Below are 17,611 nucleotides of genomic sequence, written 5' to 3' on the forward strand. Positions count from 1 at the left end.
ATATATATATATATATATATATTCATACACAAAATAACATATACTTGGGTCTCTTAGAATAATCTTAACATTTCTTTTTTTTCTTTTACTTTACTTTTCTTTCCACCTTTTGGAAATATCTTAAGAATTTAAACATTTTAAGAAGTAATATATACGAATATAATAATATGGACGAGAAGACAACGAAAAAGTTTAATGATGTAAAATGATATCGAGATATTCTATGCCTAATTTATATTATTATTATTATCATTATTATTATTATTATTATCATTATTATTATTATTATTATTATTATTATTATTATTATTATTATTATTACTTACTATTACTATTATTATTATTATTATTAGTACTATTATTATTATTATGTTATGTAAAAAATTATTATTGAATCCCAATATATATATATATATATATATATATATATATATATATGATGTATTTTGATAATCTGCGAAGTATGAAATTGATTGTTAAAAAATAAAATTATGGTTACACTTATATCGATACATTTTATCGCTGTGTTATAATATTATTATTTCTTAATAATCTTGAAACTATATAATACATATATATATATATATGTATATATATAAAATATTCTGTGTATATATATATATATATATATATATATATATATATATATATATATAGAATGACATACTCTTCTTCACAGTTTTCGTTTCATGTGTAACACGATGTCGTTCGCCGTGTCAATATGATGCTTCTCTGTGCATCGATACGATACGTAGAAGCTATTTCATTAATTTAATCCGTCGCACTACTGAAACATTCACAGAGAGCCATTGGTTAACGTTATACGTTGAACGCTACAATTGCACGATTAAAAAAAAATAATAATAATAAAAGAAAAAAAAAAACAGGATAAAAAAAAGGAAAAAAAAAAAATCCAATCAATTTTTCTACAAAATTTTTCATCAAATCAAACATATATTTTACATTTCTTTTTAAAATGGCCGTCTATCATTACAAAATTATTGTTTACATAGAATCGAAAATCAAATGTTTTTTACGCCGAGCTGAAACAGTGTTTTTTTTCTTCCATTTTCTTTTTCTTTCTTTTTACTGTCATTTCTCGTACGCGAACTTTTTATTCAATTTACGAATTAGGATTAATTCTTTCTATTCTATACATTATGGCGGTCGTAATGTTCGCATAAATTCGTGTGTTGTGTGTATGTGTGTGTGTGTGTGTGTGTGTTCAGAACGAAAGCCGACCATTTTCTTTCTCTCTCGCTCTCTCTCTCTCTCTCTCTCTCTCTCTCGCTCTCTCATTCTCTCTATCTCTCTCTCTTTCGCTCGCTTTCTCATTCTTTGTCTTTCTTTCTTTTTCTTTCTGTCGTTAAAACTGACTTTTGATCGACAAAAGGCAGCACTCATCGCCAATACCAGAGAATCTAGCCTGTGAGATATCGGACGCGACGTCACAAGTTAGGGTCTCAGGGAACCGGCGACGCGGCAGGCTTTACTATCAGCCCGCCCGCCATTGCCCTTTTTCTTACTTCATTATACATATATATTTTATCTATAATATATTTATATATCTATTTAACTATATGTATATATATATATATATACACAATATATATTTTTTTTTAATATAAATGTATACATATGTATGCACATTTGTATATATATATATATATATATATAAATATTGTATATAAATGTATATATATATATATATATATATTTATATACATTTATATTTTTCAATTATATAACATTTTTATTATATATTTATACATATATATATATATCTCGTCCCTTTCCTCTTCCCCCACCTTTTCTTTTACTTCTCTCTCTTTTTTTTTATGAGATTAGAAAAATATATATCATTATTAATATATTATATATATATATATACATATATATATATAATTTATATATAATGAATTCGATAAATATATTATTCATATAAGTTTCTCGTTCCTTTCTCCTTTCACTTCTCACAGTTTCTATTATTTCGACAAGAATCGTTTTTTCTTTCCTTTCTCTTTTTTCGAGTATTAAAAAAAGAATCGATCATTAAAATAAATCATTAAATTATACGGATATAATTGAATGAATGAATGTAAATTATTCGATGATATTAAATGTTATATCTATATTACGTAGGATATATATCTATATATACGCAGGAGTTATGCCTATTGCATTAGAGTCTCATACGATATATATATATATATATATATATATATATATATATATATTTCATTGAGAAATATAACGTTAAATTACTCTAATCGTATACTATTCCTACAATAACGATTTGACAAGGATATCACTTATAATAGATATTATCCAGTAATTCAGTCGGACATGTTGTATTAAAATTGCTCGTCGAAGTTAATCGACGAACGGACGTAGCGAGCTCGAGTCTGACTATTACTATTGGCTAACGAGCACATATATATATATAAAAATATATAAATATATAAATATATATATATATATATATATATGTATCTATATATTAAGTATACACGTTGAGACATGCTTTAAAAAATTACTTCATATCACTCTCTCTCTCTCTCTCTCTCACACTCTCTCTATCTCTCTCTCTTTTTTTCTTTCTTTCTTTTTTTTCCCGATAATCATATCCAATTTGTTATTCATACGTCTGCAACATAAGCACCCTCTTCTCTTTTTTTCTTTTCTTCCTTTCTCGATCTCTTGATCTCGATTTCGTTCCTTTTTTTTTTTTATCTTTTTTTTTTTTTTCTTTTTTTTATTTTCCTCCTCGTAAATGATATAGTGAACGACGTAAGACAATAAAAAGATTTACGATAATCAATAATGGTACGTAATATAATCTCGTCCTTATAATTTCTTTCCCTTTCCCTCTCTCTCTCTCTCTCTCTCTCTCTCTCTCTCTCTCTCTCTCTCTCTCTCTCTCTCTCTCTCTCTCTCTTTGTTTGTTATTTGTATCTGTGTGAGATTCCTCTTCGTCGAGACGCCGACGACCGGGAAAGTTAGCAAGTTGTACAGTGGACTTCGTATATCGCGAATTTCCATTCCCTACTATACAACCTACTACCTCACCCAGGCGCCGCCGCTGGGGGGTGGGTGGGTGGGGGAACAAATACATCGTGTTATACACGTACACACTTTTCTTTTCTTTTCTTTTCTTTTCCTTTCTTTCCATTTCTTTTCTTTTCCTTTTTTTTTTTTTCGTATGTGTGTGTGTGTATGTGTGTGTTTATGTTTGTTCCTCCTTTCCGTCTTCTCATCTCTCCACTCCTCTCCTTTCCATTCCTCTCCTCTCCTCTCCTCTCCACTCTTCTACTCTCTTCTCCTTTCCACCATTCCTTTACCCTCCTCTCTTCTCCTCTCCTCTCCTCTCTTTTCCTCTCCTCGCCATTCCATTCCACTCCACTCCATTTCTCACCACTCCTCTCCGCTCCTCACCGCAGTTGAACTTTTTCTTCTACGTAATAAATGAGCTTACGAAATCGTTCGATTATTTTACGTACTCCTCTGTCCGATTTTTATTTTTTCTTTTCCCCTTTCTTTCCTTTTTTCATTCCTCTTATCTATCGGAGTACAAATATATATACATATATATGTGTATGTGTGTTTGTGTGTGTGTGTGTGTGTGTAAGTGCGTGTATGTATGCAGTTAGTAAAGTATTTTCACGATCTCGTGGTTATTACCATTTTGCTTGCGTATGTGTACATGTATGCATGTATGTATGTACGGTGTAGATATGTATGTAATGTTGTTATAGTTTAATACCGCATGGACTGTTATTCGCTGATCCTCGATAAAAAATAAAAATAAATAAAAATAAATGTACGGGTATGAAGCATTAAAAAAAAAAAAAAAAAAAAAAAAAAGAAAAAAAAAGAAGGAAAAAAAAAGAAAAAAGAGAAAAAGAAAATGAACAAAAAAGTTCATTTCCCTTTTCTTAAAATTTTTTACTCCAACCACGTTTTCATTTTACTCTATGGTATAATAATTTTTTTGTCTCTTTTTTTTTTTTTTTTTTTTTTTTTTTTTTTTTTTTTTCATATAACAAAAATGTGAAAGAAGACAAAATTAAAGATCTATACGGAAGTATAGATCTCAAGTTTGTTATCAATATCGATAAGTAACAATATGGCATTTTGAAAAGATTTATATTATAACACATTATGATATATTATAAAATTGTCGAGATTTCGGTGTGAGACACTTATTCTTTTTTTTTTTTTTTTTTTTTTTTTTTTTTTTTTTTTTTTTTTTTAAATTTCTCTTTTATCCCTTTCTTTTTTTATTTTTTATACTTGGTACACAATACCTTCTTAAATTTAACTTTTTAACTTTACGAAATTGCGTGCATGTATCTACGTGTATATGTACATGTGTATGTATACACATAATTACAGTGTGTATGTATATCTCTCTGTGTGCGTGCATATCGAATGTATCCGGTAGGCACTAAAAACAAAAAAAGAAAAAAAAAAAAAACAAAGAAACAAAAATGGGAGTACGATCCGCTTTCATTTCCCTCCTTTCTTTTCTTTCCTTTTCTCTCTTCCTCCTACTCCTATTCTCTCTCTCTCTCTCTCTCTCTCTCTCTCTCTCTCTCTTTCTTTTTCTCTTTTTTCTTCTCTCTTTCTCTCTGTCTCTCTCTCTCTCTTTCGAGGAAATAACTTGACAAGAAGAGTTAGGCGTCTCTTAAACCGGAAGTGCTGTAAGTATTATTTGGGAGGTCACAGAGAGAGAGAGTGGGGGGTTGCGGGGCGGGAGGAGGAAGAGGATCTCCGTCCGAGAGCTTTTAACGCCGGCCTGACTACATGTACCGGTAGATAGGAGCTTGCGGTATGCATATAAAAAAGCCCACAAGTTCGGATCTACGGGTTAGTGTCATCAAGTATAGAGCTGATAACGTCTATTTCCATTAACGATGTACGCTCTCGTCGGAGGGATGTCTGTCTCTTTCTCTACCTCTATCTCTTTCTTTTTTTCTTTATTTCTCTCTCTCTCTCTCTCTCTCCTCCTTCTCTTTCCTTTCTATCTCTCTCTCTCTCTCTCTCTCTCTCTCTCTCTCTCTCTCTCTCTCTCTCTCTCTCTCTCTCTCTCTCTTTCTTTCTCTCTTCTGTATTCCATTCTTCTGACTTGATCCGATTCATTCCAAAAGATAACCATTCCTCCTCCTTTCGGGTCCTCTCCTTCGTTCATCATTGTAGAGACCTGCAAGAAATGGAAAATTCAATCGCCATCTTTTATTTTTATCATCATCATCATCATCATCATCATCATCATCATCATCATCATTATCATTATTAATTCTTATTGAAAAATTAACGTAATAATTTAACGATATATAAAATTTTATTTATTATCGCCTACCCGACGATCATAAAAATGATCGTAATTTATATTTTTAAATTATCACGGTTGGTTACTGTCGATGCGATTTTATGTACGCAAGCAGCCAATGAAAATTAATTTTCGATTTACCACTTCTCTCTCTCTCTCTCTCTCTCTCTCTCTCTCTCTCTCTCTCTCTCTTCTTTTTGTAAACGTTTTCCTCTCTTTCTATGGCTTTGAATTGATATATTTTTTAAGTTGTGCGTGCATGTGTGTGTGTGTGTGTGTGTGTGTGTGTTGTGTATTTGAGAGAAAGAAAAATATATTGTATTTAAAACTAAAGAAATATTCGATCGAGCCATTTTTGTCTTTGATTAATTATTCTTTTTCAAAAATTTTCATCGTCTTCGATATATGATTTATTTTCGTCCGTTTTCAATACGCGATTTTATATTTTCGAACGGTTTTAATTGTTTCGTACTAACGCGACTATATATCTGCATACGTAATAACCAATCGAAATTAATTTATCTCTTAAGATCTCTTCTTCTTTTTTATTGCTTGAAATTAATACACATGTGTGAAAGGAAGAATAATAATATGTAGGATTGATGTGCATTGTAGGGAAAGATTTGAAAATATTTCTTTACGGAGCATCTCGTCAACGCAACCACTTGTTGAAAGGGTTTCCGGTAAGGTTAAGGAAACGCAAATAGGAATACACGGACTACAAGAGTCAATAATGAATATGAAATATACATATGTATATTGTATGTACTTATGTTATATATGTACTTATGTATATCTTTGCTAATGATGTTTGAAACGTAACATATTGCGAGATTAATTAAACTATTTCTATTTGAAGATCTTACTGGTTAACATCGAAGAAGAAGACAATTACGTGCACACCAAAGTATTAAAAACCTTCTGAATATATGATTGGCTTTAAAGAAAAATGATAGACGATCTAAAAAAAAAAAAAAAGAAAGGGAAGAAAAAAAAGAAAAGATAAGACGCAATCAAAAATTAACAAGAACAAGAAAAAAATCTATACATTTTAACTATATATACATTCTCGCGAAAGAGATTGTTGTTCGCTTTTATCAAAAATGTTAGGAGAATGTTAAGTTAGCGAATGCAAAATCTATCATAATGGTATGATGATCGAGGTAGTAGCAATGGTAGTAATAGTAATAGTAATAGTAATAGTAATAGTGTCAGAAGTAGCAGCAACAGGAGCAATAGTAATAGTAGTAATAGTAGTAGTAGTAGTAGTAGCAGCAGCAGTAGTCGCAGCAGTACTAATATAATTACAGTAGTAATAATACCAATAGTAGTAACCGTAGTAGTAGTGTAGTAGTGTTGTAATAGTAGTTGCAACGAAGGTTAGGGCAGAGTGCATAAGAGATCCTCCTCCCCACAGAACGCGTCTGGATCGCGTTGCGTAGCGAGACGACGATGAAACGTAATCGCAGGGGCGTTGAATTTGGGTGCATTCGTTCGCAAAAAAAAAAAGGGATAGAAGGGATAAGAAGTAATAGTAGTAGTAGTAGTAGTAGTAGTTGTAGTAGTAATAGTAGTAGGGAGAGAGACGAGGAACAACAGCAACAACACCAGCTGCAGTAGTAATAGTAGTAGAGAGGGATAGGTTGAGGGAAAAAAGAAAAGAAGCACGAGTCGGAGAGATTGGTGAGTGGTGGAATGAGGGGGTGGGGTGGGGTGGGGTTAGATAGGGTGAGGTGGAGGGAGGAGAAGAGATTTTGGGAAAAGACGGATGGGCTAGAGGATCTCGGCCTCCACCACCGCCATATTATATTTAGCGAGATACGACGACGCGCTCGTGTGAATGAACTACGTTCCAGGGACGAACCTTCCCATCCTATTTCCCCTCCCATCAATGCATCCAACTCCCTCCCTCTCTATCCTACTACTTACTCGTAGCTCGATGCAATTCGTCGGCCTCCTTCCGTGCACCGTTTGAGCCAACGGATCGGCGTCCTCGACAACGTCACTGGGCGACACCATCGACGAATGGTTTTCTTTTCATACGTACTACTACGCGGCTCGTTATTATTATTATTATTATCATTATTATTATCATTATTATTATTATTATTACAATTATTATTATTGTTGTTGTTGTTGTTGTTGTTGTTGTTGTTGTTACTATTATTAGTTTTTCTTCTTCCATTCTAATTTTATTTATCTTCTATTTACTTAATTATTGTATTATATAGATTAAATTCGATAATATCGTAGATTATTGGAATCAATGAAACAGAAAATTATCATTCCTATTATTATATTATTATTATTATTATTATTATTATTATTATTATTATTATTATTATTATTATTATTATGAAATTAAGATTCCCATGTAATAGAACTAGCATTATTATATCTAAACTAATTTAAACCGAGCGGAAATTACAGGATCGATTCTAATTCATCCATACTCCACACCATTCGCATTATACAGGCAGAAATTCTACATCATTAACGGATTATTAAAATAAATTAGATAGAAAAAAAAAAATAAAACGAAGAAAAAAGATCCCATTTGAAGAAGATCGGACATTTCTAATACTCAATCTAATCTAAAACCGATCGAAAATCTTAGGAACGATACTATTTCATTCAAACTATAAAAAATTCTACATCACTGGACAGATAATTACAAACGAATTAAATAAAAAACGAAATAGTAATAATAATAATAATAAGAAGAAGAAGAAGAAGAACAAGAATAATGATAATAATAAAAAGAAAGAAGAAAAAAGATTGCGTCTAAAGAATTATCCAACATTTGATTTAATTTAAAATCAATTAAAAATCATTAGGAAAGATCGAATGATGGATCATTATTTTAAATCGTGTGAAAAAGTAAACGTTATTCTATCGAAAAATTTTTCTTCCCTTCTTTTTCCCGCTTCATCTAATTTCGCCCCCTTATAAACTATGATATCTGAGAGAAGGGGAAGAAAGATCGTCGTCGCGATGGTTGGTGCCGTCAAGCTTCTGGCTTGAGAGTACATCATAGGTCCTAGGTTAATCCTAGGTGATAGAGCACGCACAGACTAATAGTCGAGAGAGAATAGTGCACGCGGCGCGTACACGCGCCTACACGCGGCCGCACGCGCGTTAGAGAAGCAAAGAGCCTTGCGCCAGACGGTCCGCTGCACAACTTAGGTATTGATCTTAGCCGGAACTAGTTTCTGCTTCCGTGTTTCCATTCTTCCACATCGTACACACGACCGCACCTCCTTTTCCAAGATTTTTTTTTTTTTTTTTTTTTTTTTTTTCCTTTTTTTACCTTTCTTTCTCATTTTTTTTTCTTTCGCTCCCCCCTCCTCCCAACAAAATTCTCTCTCTCTCTCTCTCTCTCTCTCTCTCTCTCTCTCTCTCTCTCTCCCTCTTTCTCCCTTTCTATCTCTATCTATCTATCCGTCTGTCTATCTATCTACCTACCTACCTATCTATCTATCGGTCTGTCTGTATATTTATCTATATCTTGCTATATCCTCTTTTTTTTCCTTTTTTTTTTTTTTTTTTTTTTTATATACAGACATTAGAAAGTCTAAATGGATTTATGATTTATCTATTTTAAAGTACGGCTGATCATTTTTTAATAAATGCATCTCGTTCTTTTTTTCTTTCTCTCTCTTTCTTTATTAATTAGGTCAAATAGGATATATAATTACGATCGGCCAATTATATGCCAATGAACGTATCTTTCTCTCTCCTTTCTTTCTTCTTTTTTTTCTTTTCTCTCTTACGAAAAAAATCCAAATTTAAAATTCGGCCAATAATGAATTAACAGATTTTCAATAGAAATGATTTGATTATGTAGATTATAATTAAAACGAATTGCATTGATTGTAATAATGGATAATATAATATATTGATATTAGATTATAATTTGCTTTAAGATATGTACTTATATACGTAGAGGTCTCTTTTTTCTTTTTTTTTTTTTTTTTTTTTTTTGGTTAAATCAAAAATCGATGATCTAATCAAAAAGTATCAATGTTAAGTTCGAATTTCGTAGTCATTTCATACATATGTACGCTAAAAGAAATCAATTTAAGGGTCGGAGATGTCATCGACATGTTGCACATTGAAATATTATCGCGTTAACGCTCGATTCTTTTTCTATTTTGCGAAAAATTACCGCGGGCGATAACTTATTGAGCAGTGGGGTAAATAACATGTCTCTCCTAAAAGTCGTAATTAATTATATTCTTCTTCTTTAACTCTTGTCATTACTTTTTCTCTTTCTCTCTCTCTCTCTCTTTCAAATGAAAATTTAATCCTAAATAAAAAGGATCGAAAAAAAGGAAAAAGATTTTAAAGTTTCATCCGTTAAAAAAAAGAAAAGAAATAAATAAATAAATTTGAACGGATGCTCAAGAATAGAATAAACAATTTTTTTTTGTATTTTATATGCATATTTCCTCTTTTTCTCTCCTTCCACGGTTTCTCTCTCTCTCTCTCTCTCTCTCTCCTACGATCGTATTCGTCGATCCTCGATCTTCCTTCCGCGACAATTGTCCGCAATAATCGGGAGACACTGCGGTTCTCGCGATCAACCGTGCATTGCACTCTCTGCAAAAAAATAGTGCGCTCGCGCGCTCGTACGAACCGAGAGCGAGAGACCGAGAAAGAGAGTGAAAGAGAAAGAGAACAAGAGAAAGAGAGAGAGAAAGAGAGAGAGAGAGAGAGAGAGAGAGAGAAGCGGTCGGTCGAGGAAAGAGGAGGTGGGTCTTCGTGCATCTCCGGCCCCGCTCGGGGTTTATATTGATCACGAGAGAGTGCACGATATTCGAGAATACATAATACGAAGCGGACTCTAGCCCGACCGGACCGTCTATACTAAAACGGACTATAGTAGTCGACAGAAAGAGAGAAAGAGAGAGGGGAGAGAAAGAGGGAGACAGAGAGAGAAAGAGAGAGAGAGAGAGAGAGAGAAGGGAAGAACGAATGCAGCGGGCCGTACTGTCTATCTCTCTCTTACTCTACATACACACATATACACATACATGCATGCACTAATATATATATATATATATATATACACGATGCGCGCGCTCTTTCGCGTCACCCCCCCTACACCCTTTCTCTCGCTCTCTCTCTCTCCCCCCACGACTCCGCCGACGCGTCTCGTCTCGTCTCCCCACCAACTCTCTCTTTTCGTCGGTGCACGGCCTCACCTGCGTTCGTCCTGCATCACCCCCCGCACCGCCGACAACCCTCCAACCCAACCGTCACTACCTCACCCCACCCCCTTCGTTCCGACCAACATAACCTTCCACCGCCCCCGCCCACCAACTACGAACTACCGTTCCTTTGGCTCTCTCACAACTGCATCCACTATCCACCCCTACGTTCCCCCACTCTTTCTCTCTCTCTTCTCTTCTCTTTTCTTTTCTTTCTCTCTCTCTCTCTCTCTCTCTCTCTCTCTCTCTCTCTCTCTCTCCATGTTTTTTCTTCGAATCTTTTCTACTGCACGCACACATCCACACGCTGTAGCCGCCGACTTTCTCATCTCGAGAGAGAAATCGTCACCGCGTCTGTACATATATATATATATATATATATATATGCGTGTATACTAGTTGTATGTGTTTGCGTGTATACGCGTTTTTATCTAATATTATAAAAACAACAAATTATATATACATTTAGATCTTCCTCTTTCTCCCTTTATATATATTATATATGTATGATATACTTTTCCTTGATCGATTTTAGTACCCACGCAAAAATCCAGGTGGCGCGACCCTCGACTTCCAACTTTAGGAAAGAGAGAGAGAGAGAGAGAGAGAGAGAGGGAGGGAGAGAGAACTCTCGTTATGCAGTTATTGATAGAAATTTATCACATATAAACTGTTAATAAAATAATCTCTCTTCGAGTTTTTTCTTTTCCATAGATTTTTTCTTCCACATATATATATATAAGAGCAAATAGGAAGGGGAAAAAAATTAATATTGTTAAATGATGGGTGAGAGATGATGTCGAAGATGAAAGGAGATATAAGAATGAAAAAGATAGAAAGAAAGGAGGAAAGAAAAAGAAAAAAGAAATATGACAATAGTCGAGAGATGTTCTTCTACGAAGATACGAAGAAGTAATAATCGAGAAGCTTCTCGAGTAACATCCCTCGAGAGTTTCCCCGCTCTTTCTACGACGTTGGTGTACCGACGCGTAGAGGGGCTAAAGAGAGACAGCAAGAGAGAGAGAGAGAGAGAACGAAAGAGAGAGGAGAGAGAGAGAGAGAGAGAGAGAGAGAAAGAGAGAGAAGTAGCTTCGGTTGGAGGGGATCGCCGGCTGGCGAAGAGAGGAGGAGAGCTCCAAGTATGCACGTTAGGGGCAAGAGAGGACCTTGGCCTTTTCGCGGGGCAAAAATAAAACCTGTTGACATCGAAGACCCGCGGGCGCAAGGGAGCCTCTCTCCTCTCTCTCTCTCTCTCTCTCTCTCTCTCTCTCTCTCTCTCTCCCTCTCTCTCCTTCTTCTTCTTTCTCTTTTGCGCATACACATTTACCCACGCGTGAGTACATCCACGCAATCTCTCTCTCTCTCTATCACACTACTTATATGTATATATATATATATATATATATATATGTATTCTTACATTAACATTATTGTTTCATAAATTTATATGTTTATTTTAACATTATTATTTCACAAATTGATGTATTTATTTTAACGTTATTATATCATAAATATTATTTCTTTCTTCATTTTTAATTTATTCAATAAACATTTAGTTTAATTCAATATTGTTATATGAATATAAATTTATATGTTTCTAATTATTCTCCATTATATTCCTTCGTCATCAACATTATCGTTTTAAACAATTTTATTACTCTTCCTTTTTCCTTTTTTTTTCCTTTTCTTTAGATTTTTCTCTTCGTGCAATCTTTGTTCTTTCTCTTTGTTGATTAATTTCAACAATAATTTCTTTATTCATTAATTCAATATCGTTTGGATTGATGAATATAAGTAAGCTTAATGTTTCTAACTTAAGATTTTCTTTATCTATTAATGCTTATTTCTCTCTCTCTCTCTCTCTCTCTCTCTCTCTCTCGCTCTCGCTCTCTCTCTCTTTCTCTCTTATCTAAAGTGAAATATTCGATCGATTTAAAAACGAATATAGATTTCCAGTCGTCTTATCCCATGACCTCCATATGCAATACGATCGAGATATAGCGGCTTTTAAACGTGACCATGAAAAAAGGTTACGTGTATTTGAAACGAATGCATTTCCGATTTGCTGATCGAGCATATGAAACGGATACGAGTATACAGATATACATTCACACATATATATATATATATATATACGAACATAAATATATATACATACACGTTTCATTTTCTTCGTTGCATTATATGAGTTTTCTTTGCAAAACATTTCATGTATTTCGAGATTATGTTTATTTTCTCCACGCAATATCCGATAATACAATTGTTAAAAAACAAGAATATAAAATATTTCTCTCTCTCTCTCTCTCTCTCTCTCTCTCTCTCTTTCTTTCTTTCTTTCTTTCTTCTTTCTTTCTTTCTTTCTTTCTTTTTCTTCCTTTTTCTTTCTTACCCTAACCCTTCACCCTCTTTCCCACTAGTAGTCACGAAGCATGCGTGCAAGCAACGTGTATGCAAGTACTGTCTACGTATGTATGCAAATACGTTCATACACATACTCGCACACACATACACATATATACATAGAGAGAGAACGAGAGAGAGAGAGAGAGAGAGAGAGAGAGACTAAGTAATACACCTCTGCAACGACTAGACTGGACAGAGACGACGAGAAACGGCCTCCAGCAACCTCGCTTATCTGCTTACCAATACACACGCACCCTTTCATACACGTTAGCGTCTCTCCGTTCTCTGAAGTGAGGTAAAAGGAGGAGAGAGAGAGAGAGAGAGAGAGAGAGAGAGAGAGAAGCTGAGGGTGAGAGAGACAGGGGGAAAGAGAGAGAAAAGGAGAGAATCAGGCTCCTGTACCTCTCTTTTACTCTACGCGATCGAGAACGGGTATGCACCCTCTGCATGACGCTGCCCCGAGATTCGCAAGGATCATCCCAACTATTCACAATTTTTGTTGTACGACTCGATCTTTCTTCTATCTCTTTTAACTCGTGTCTAACATTGCTATAATTCGAATATATATATATATATATATATATATATATATATATATATATATATATATATATATATGTATATATATGTATATGTATGTATATATGTATACTTATTGAAATTTATATAGTCGAAATGATAATATATTATGAGATTTATTTGTACGTTTTTGTATAAGTTATAAATATTGACCCAATTACGCGTAGTTAGGTATATGAAGGATATAATTAATACGATATGCAACGTGAACAAGTTGATTGCGTTCTTTATTTTTTCTTGTTTTCTATTTTTTTTTTTTTTCTTTTTTTTTTCCATTAACCGGTACGATTTCTTGAATCGGTATTTTTAAACAACTCTTTAATCGTTATTTCGAATAAATAAGCAGTATTTATTATGAAATATCGAGATGTAATATATATGAGTGGTCGATATTATGCATACTTGGATTAATAGAAAGATCTGGCAGTATTTTAAAATCAAATATTTCTAAATATAATAATGTCAATGTTTTATATAAAAAGAGATTGTCAATATTTATAATAAAGCCTAGACCCTATCATTGTTAGTTGAATTATTTATACCGATCACTTTAGTGATGTTTTATTATAAATAGTGACTGATACATTCATAGATATTGAATATTTATTTTACGAAATATTTAATTATTATTAATTTTTAAAGACATTGATCAAAATAAATAAAAATGTTATTTATATGTTACTGAATCGCTTAGTTAGATTTATATAAAGATATTAATATGAAAAGTGATGAATAATTTAGATAAGTTTCTTTTTATGCAGGTACTAAATCATGTAGTTGGGTATTATATATATATACATATATATATATATATATATATATATATATATATATATATATATGTATATATATAAAGAAAAAAAAAAAAGAAAATAATACAAAGTATTTCATGAAGTGCGATGAATAATGTAGTTAAGTTTTTTTTCTATATACTGAATCACGTAACTTTAGGCATATCTAAAAAAATTAATCTAAACTGTTTCACGAAATATATATCAATGATCATTTTTATGAGTATCATTTTATAAATTAATATTTAATTTATATCACAATATTGCGATATTATTTATAAAAATATATTTATGATAATAATTGATCCCTCGAAGAATAATATTAATAAAATGTTTATAAAAAAAAAATTGTATTATACCCATATATATATATATATATATATTTTTTTTTTTCAATGCTATTTTTTTGTCGAACCAATCATTTTTCGTTTTTAAAATTTATATCGACGTATTTGAAGAGATACTTTTAGAAAATTCATTTAATATGTTAAATAGTAAATATTCAATTAGATAAGATCGATCAGATACTATTTACGATGCAGGAAGCATATTAAATGCCTGATATTAAAGATCCTGTATTGGGAACGAGCTTTCACTTCTTTTCTTAATCCTTTTTCGTTCTAATAATAATCAACTGTAAAAAAATTATAGTACACCTACATATAGATTTTATTTCTTTCTATTTGTTAATTTAGAACAAACCCTTTTAGATATTTCAAAGTTTGATGGAAAATTGACAAAATATTAACGATAAACCGATAGAAATGTTTATTATTGGACGTTTTTACGTTTGAAAAATGGCGGCCCGTTTCACGTGAAACAAATTTAAGAGATAATTATCTCAACCAGATGACAGAAGATAATTTGGATCAATACCATAAGAAATATCCAATGAAAAAAATATCAAGATTTTTAATAACGTTAACTTTTGATTGATAATAAATTAACGATAATGGTCGAAATGAATTGATAGAAAATAAGGACGTGAGAGGGATGAGTGGGTGGGGGGATAGGGAAGGGGAGGAGGAGAAAAAGAAAAAAAAAAAAAGAAAAGCGAAAAAATTTTCCTCGAATTCAAATTCTTATTCGATGTCATTCGATTGGACGAATTTCTTTTCCGTTTTGAACCGGGGGTGCGGCCAAAGAGGAAAAGCTTTGTCGTAAGAGGTAATGGTGGGGCCGATCGGAAAGATTCAAAATGGCGGAAAGATCCTCCCGGCGGCGACCGAGAAACTAATTCCAAAGAGACGGCTATGAACGACGATTAAATTATCCGAGAAATGATTAAACGAGAAAAAGAAAAATGAAATAATAATAATAATAATAATAATAATAAGGAAGAAATTTATATCGAATAGATATTATCTATATTTTCTATTTAAAAATATTTTCAATGAAACAGACATAAATATATGAGCTATATATATATATATAAATATATATATATGTTTGTGTGTGTGTGTGTAATAATTACGAAATAAATTAATCCATAAAAATTACTGTTCACTTTAAAAAATCATGTATACTAAATTCTTTTTTTTTTTCTTTTCTTTTTTTTAATAATACAAATTGAACTAACCAAAAGCGAGCAATCAATTTAATCGAAATGAAAATAGTTAAGGGACGCCATGTTGGAAATTACAAATTGTTATTATTACTATTATTATTATTATTATTATTATTATTGTCCATGGAAATAACGTCATAAATATAAATAGACTGGAAATAACTAATCTGAGGAATATAAAACAAAAATAAAAGGAAGAAAAAACAAGTTTATAAGAAGAAAACTGTGGAAATGAACGGAGACGTAAAACTTACTTTCTAAAATTGAATTACCTTAGTTACAAACTGCACAAAATACTCTCCATTCATAAATGAATAAACACATAAAGAGGTTAACATGCTATGCGAAGCATGATAAAATATTTTATCAAAAGAAAATTATACAAAATTAAATATCAACGATGAAGTAAACACGAACAGTCTGAGGGGAAGGGGGAAATCGAAGATTTCTAGATGATTTTTTTAAAAATCCTATTTTCCCTCTGGACTTTTTGTGCTTGTTAGTTTTACGATTTGAGAAAATAAAAAAAAAAAAAGGAGAGAGAGAAGAAAAAAATAATTGGCATCATAAAATATCCCGAAGAGGAGTAACTAATTGACCCAACCAGTATGAAATATCAAAAAATGTTCTCAACGAATTATTCGTATTCGTTTGTACGGTTAAGTAAAAAAAAAAAAAAAAGAAAAAAAAAAGAAAAAAAAAAGAAAAGAAAACAAAAAAAAAGGAAAAGAAAAAAAAAATTGAAAAAAATTTGAAAGAGTGTTGGACAACTCCAGTTACTCCATTGTATTGTATAATACGTTCTGTATGCATATGTGTGCATGTATGCGTGTGTGCATTAAGGCAGAGAGAATGAGAGAGAGAGAGAGAGAGAGAGAGAGAGAGAGAGAAAGAGAGAAACAGAGAGAAAAAACATGGGGCACGGCCATTCATGTAGGAAAGACCCTAATACGAATCCGACTGGGCCGGGCTACGTGCCACTGAGAAAATTCTCTTTTCGATGCAGCTACGACGGAGGCTCCGCCCCGTGCATCCGTAGAAGGAAAAACCTTCAAAGGGAAGGGAAGGAAATGGAAGGGAAAGGAGGGAAGGGGCAGTCAGTCAGTACTCTTGCAGGAAAGCATACTGCTCTCGGTTTTCGAGGGTGCGAATGCAAAAGAAGGGTGGGTCGTTACGACACCACGTGTGTTCTTACTTTTTAAGTAGATATAGTATATATATGTATATATATATATATATATATTCTTTTTTTATTCCTTATTTTTTCGTTATTTACTTTTCGTACTTTTTTCTTTTCTCTTTTAAACAAAATAAATTCAAAATATCGTAAATTGAAAATGCGTCTTACGTGCATTTCTTCTAGGGACCCTAGATCGTTCAATATCTAACTATAATCTTCTTATTTTTTATATTTTTCTCCGTGCTTACTGACTGTATCAATAATCGTGCTTATTATTAGCTTTCCTTTTTTTTCCCCCACGATCAAGTTTTCTCTTCGATATAATAAATTCGAAAAATTGTTTCATCACTGCTATTTTAGTTATTAAAAGAGACAAAAAAAAAAAAAAAAAGAAAAGGAAAGAAAAAGAAGAATGAACGTATTCGAAAATTGAAGGGTAACCCTTTTCTAAGTAAAATAAAAATTCGATAAAATTATTTTCCGACGGCGGTTTGAAGTCGCAGAAGGAAAAGAAAAAAAAACAAAAAAAAAATAACAAAGAAAAGA

At 32.3% G+C, this 17,611-nt stretch overlaps 1 long non-coding RNA gene across 3 annotated transcripts in view; it reads right to left on the reverse strand.

Annotated features, from left to right (window-relative positions):
• Nucleotides 1-4,617: 4,617 nt before the first annotated feature.
• Nucleotides 4,618-17,611, reverse strand: part of LOC124946441 — a 17,898-nt gene continuing 4,904 nt past the window's right edge. For all 3 annotated transcript variants that reach the window (XR_007100055.1, XR_007100056.1, XR_007100054.1), the window contains one exon: nt 4,618-5,203. This is a non-coding gene — a long non-coding RNA (uncharacterized LOC124946441). The remainder of the gene's footprint in view (nt 5,204-17,611) is intronic.

Source organism: Vespa velutina, chromosome 2, assembly GCF_912470025.1.
Source record: "Vespa velutina chromosome 2, iVesVel2.1, whole genome shotgun sequence".
NCBI classification, from domain to species: Eukaryota; Metazoa; Arthropoda; class Insecta; order Hymenoptera; family Vespidae; genus Vespa; species Vespa velutina.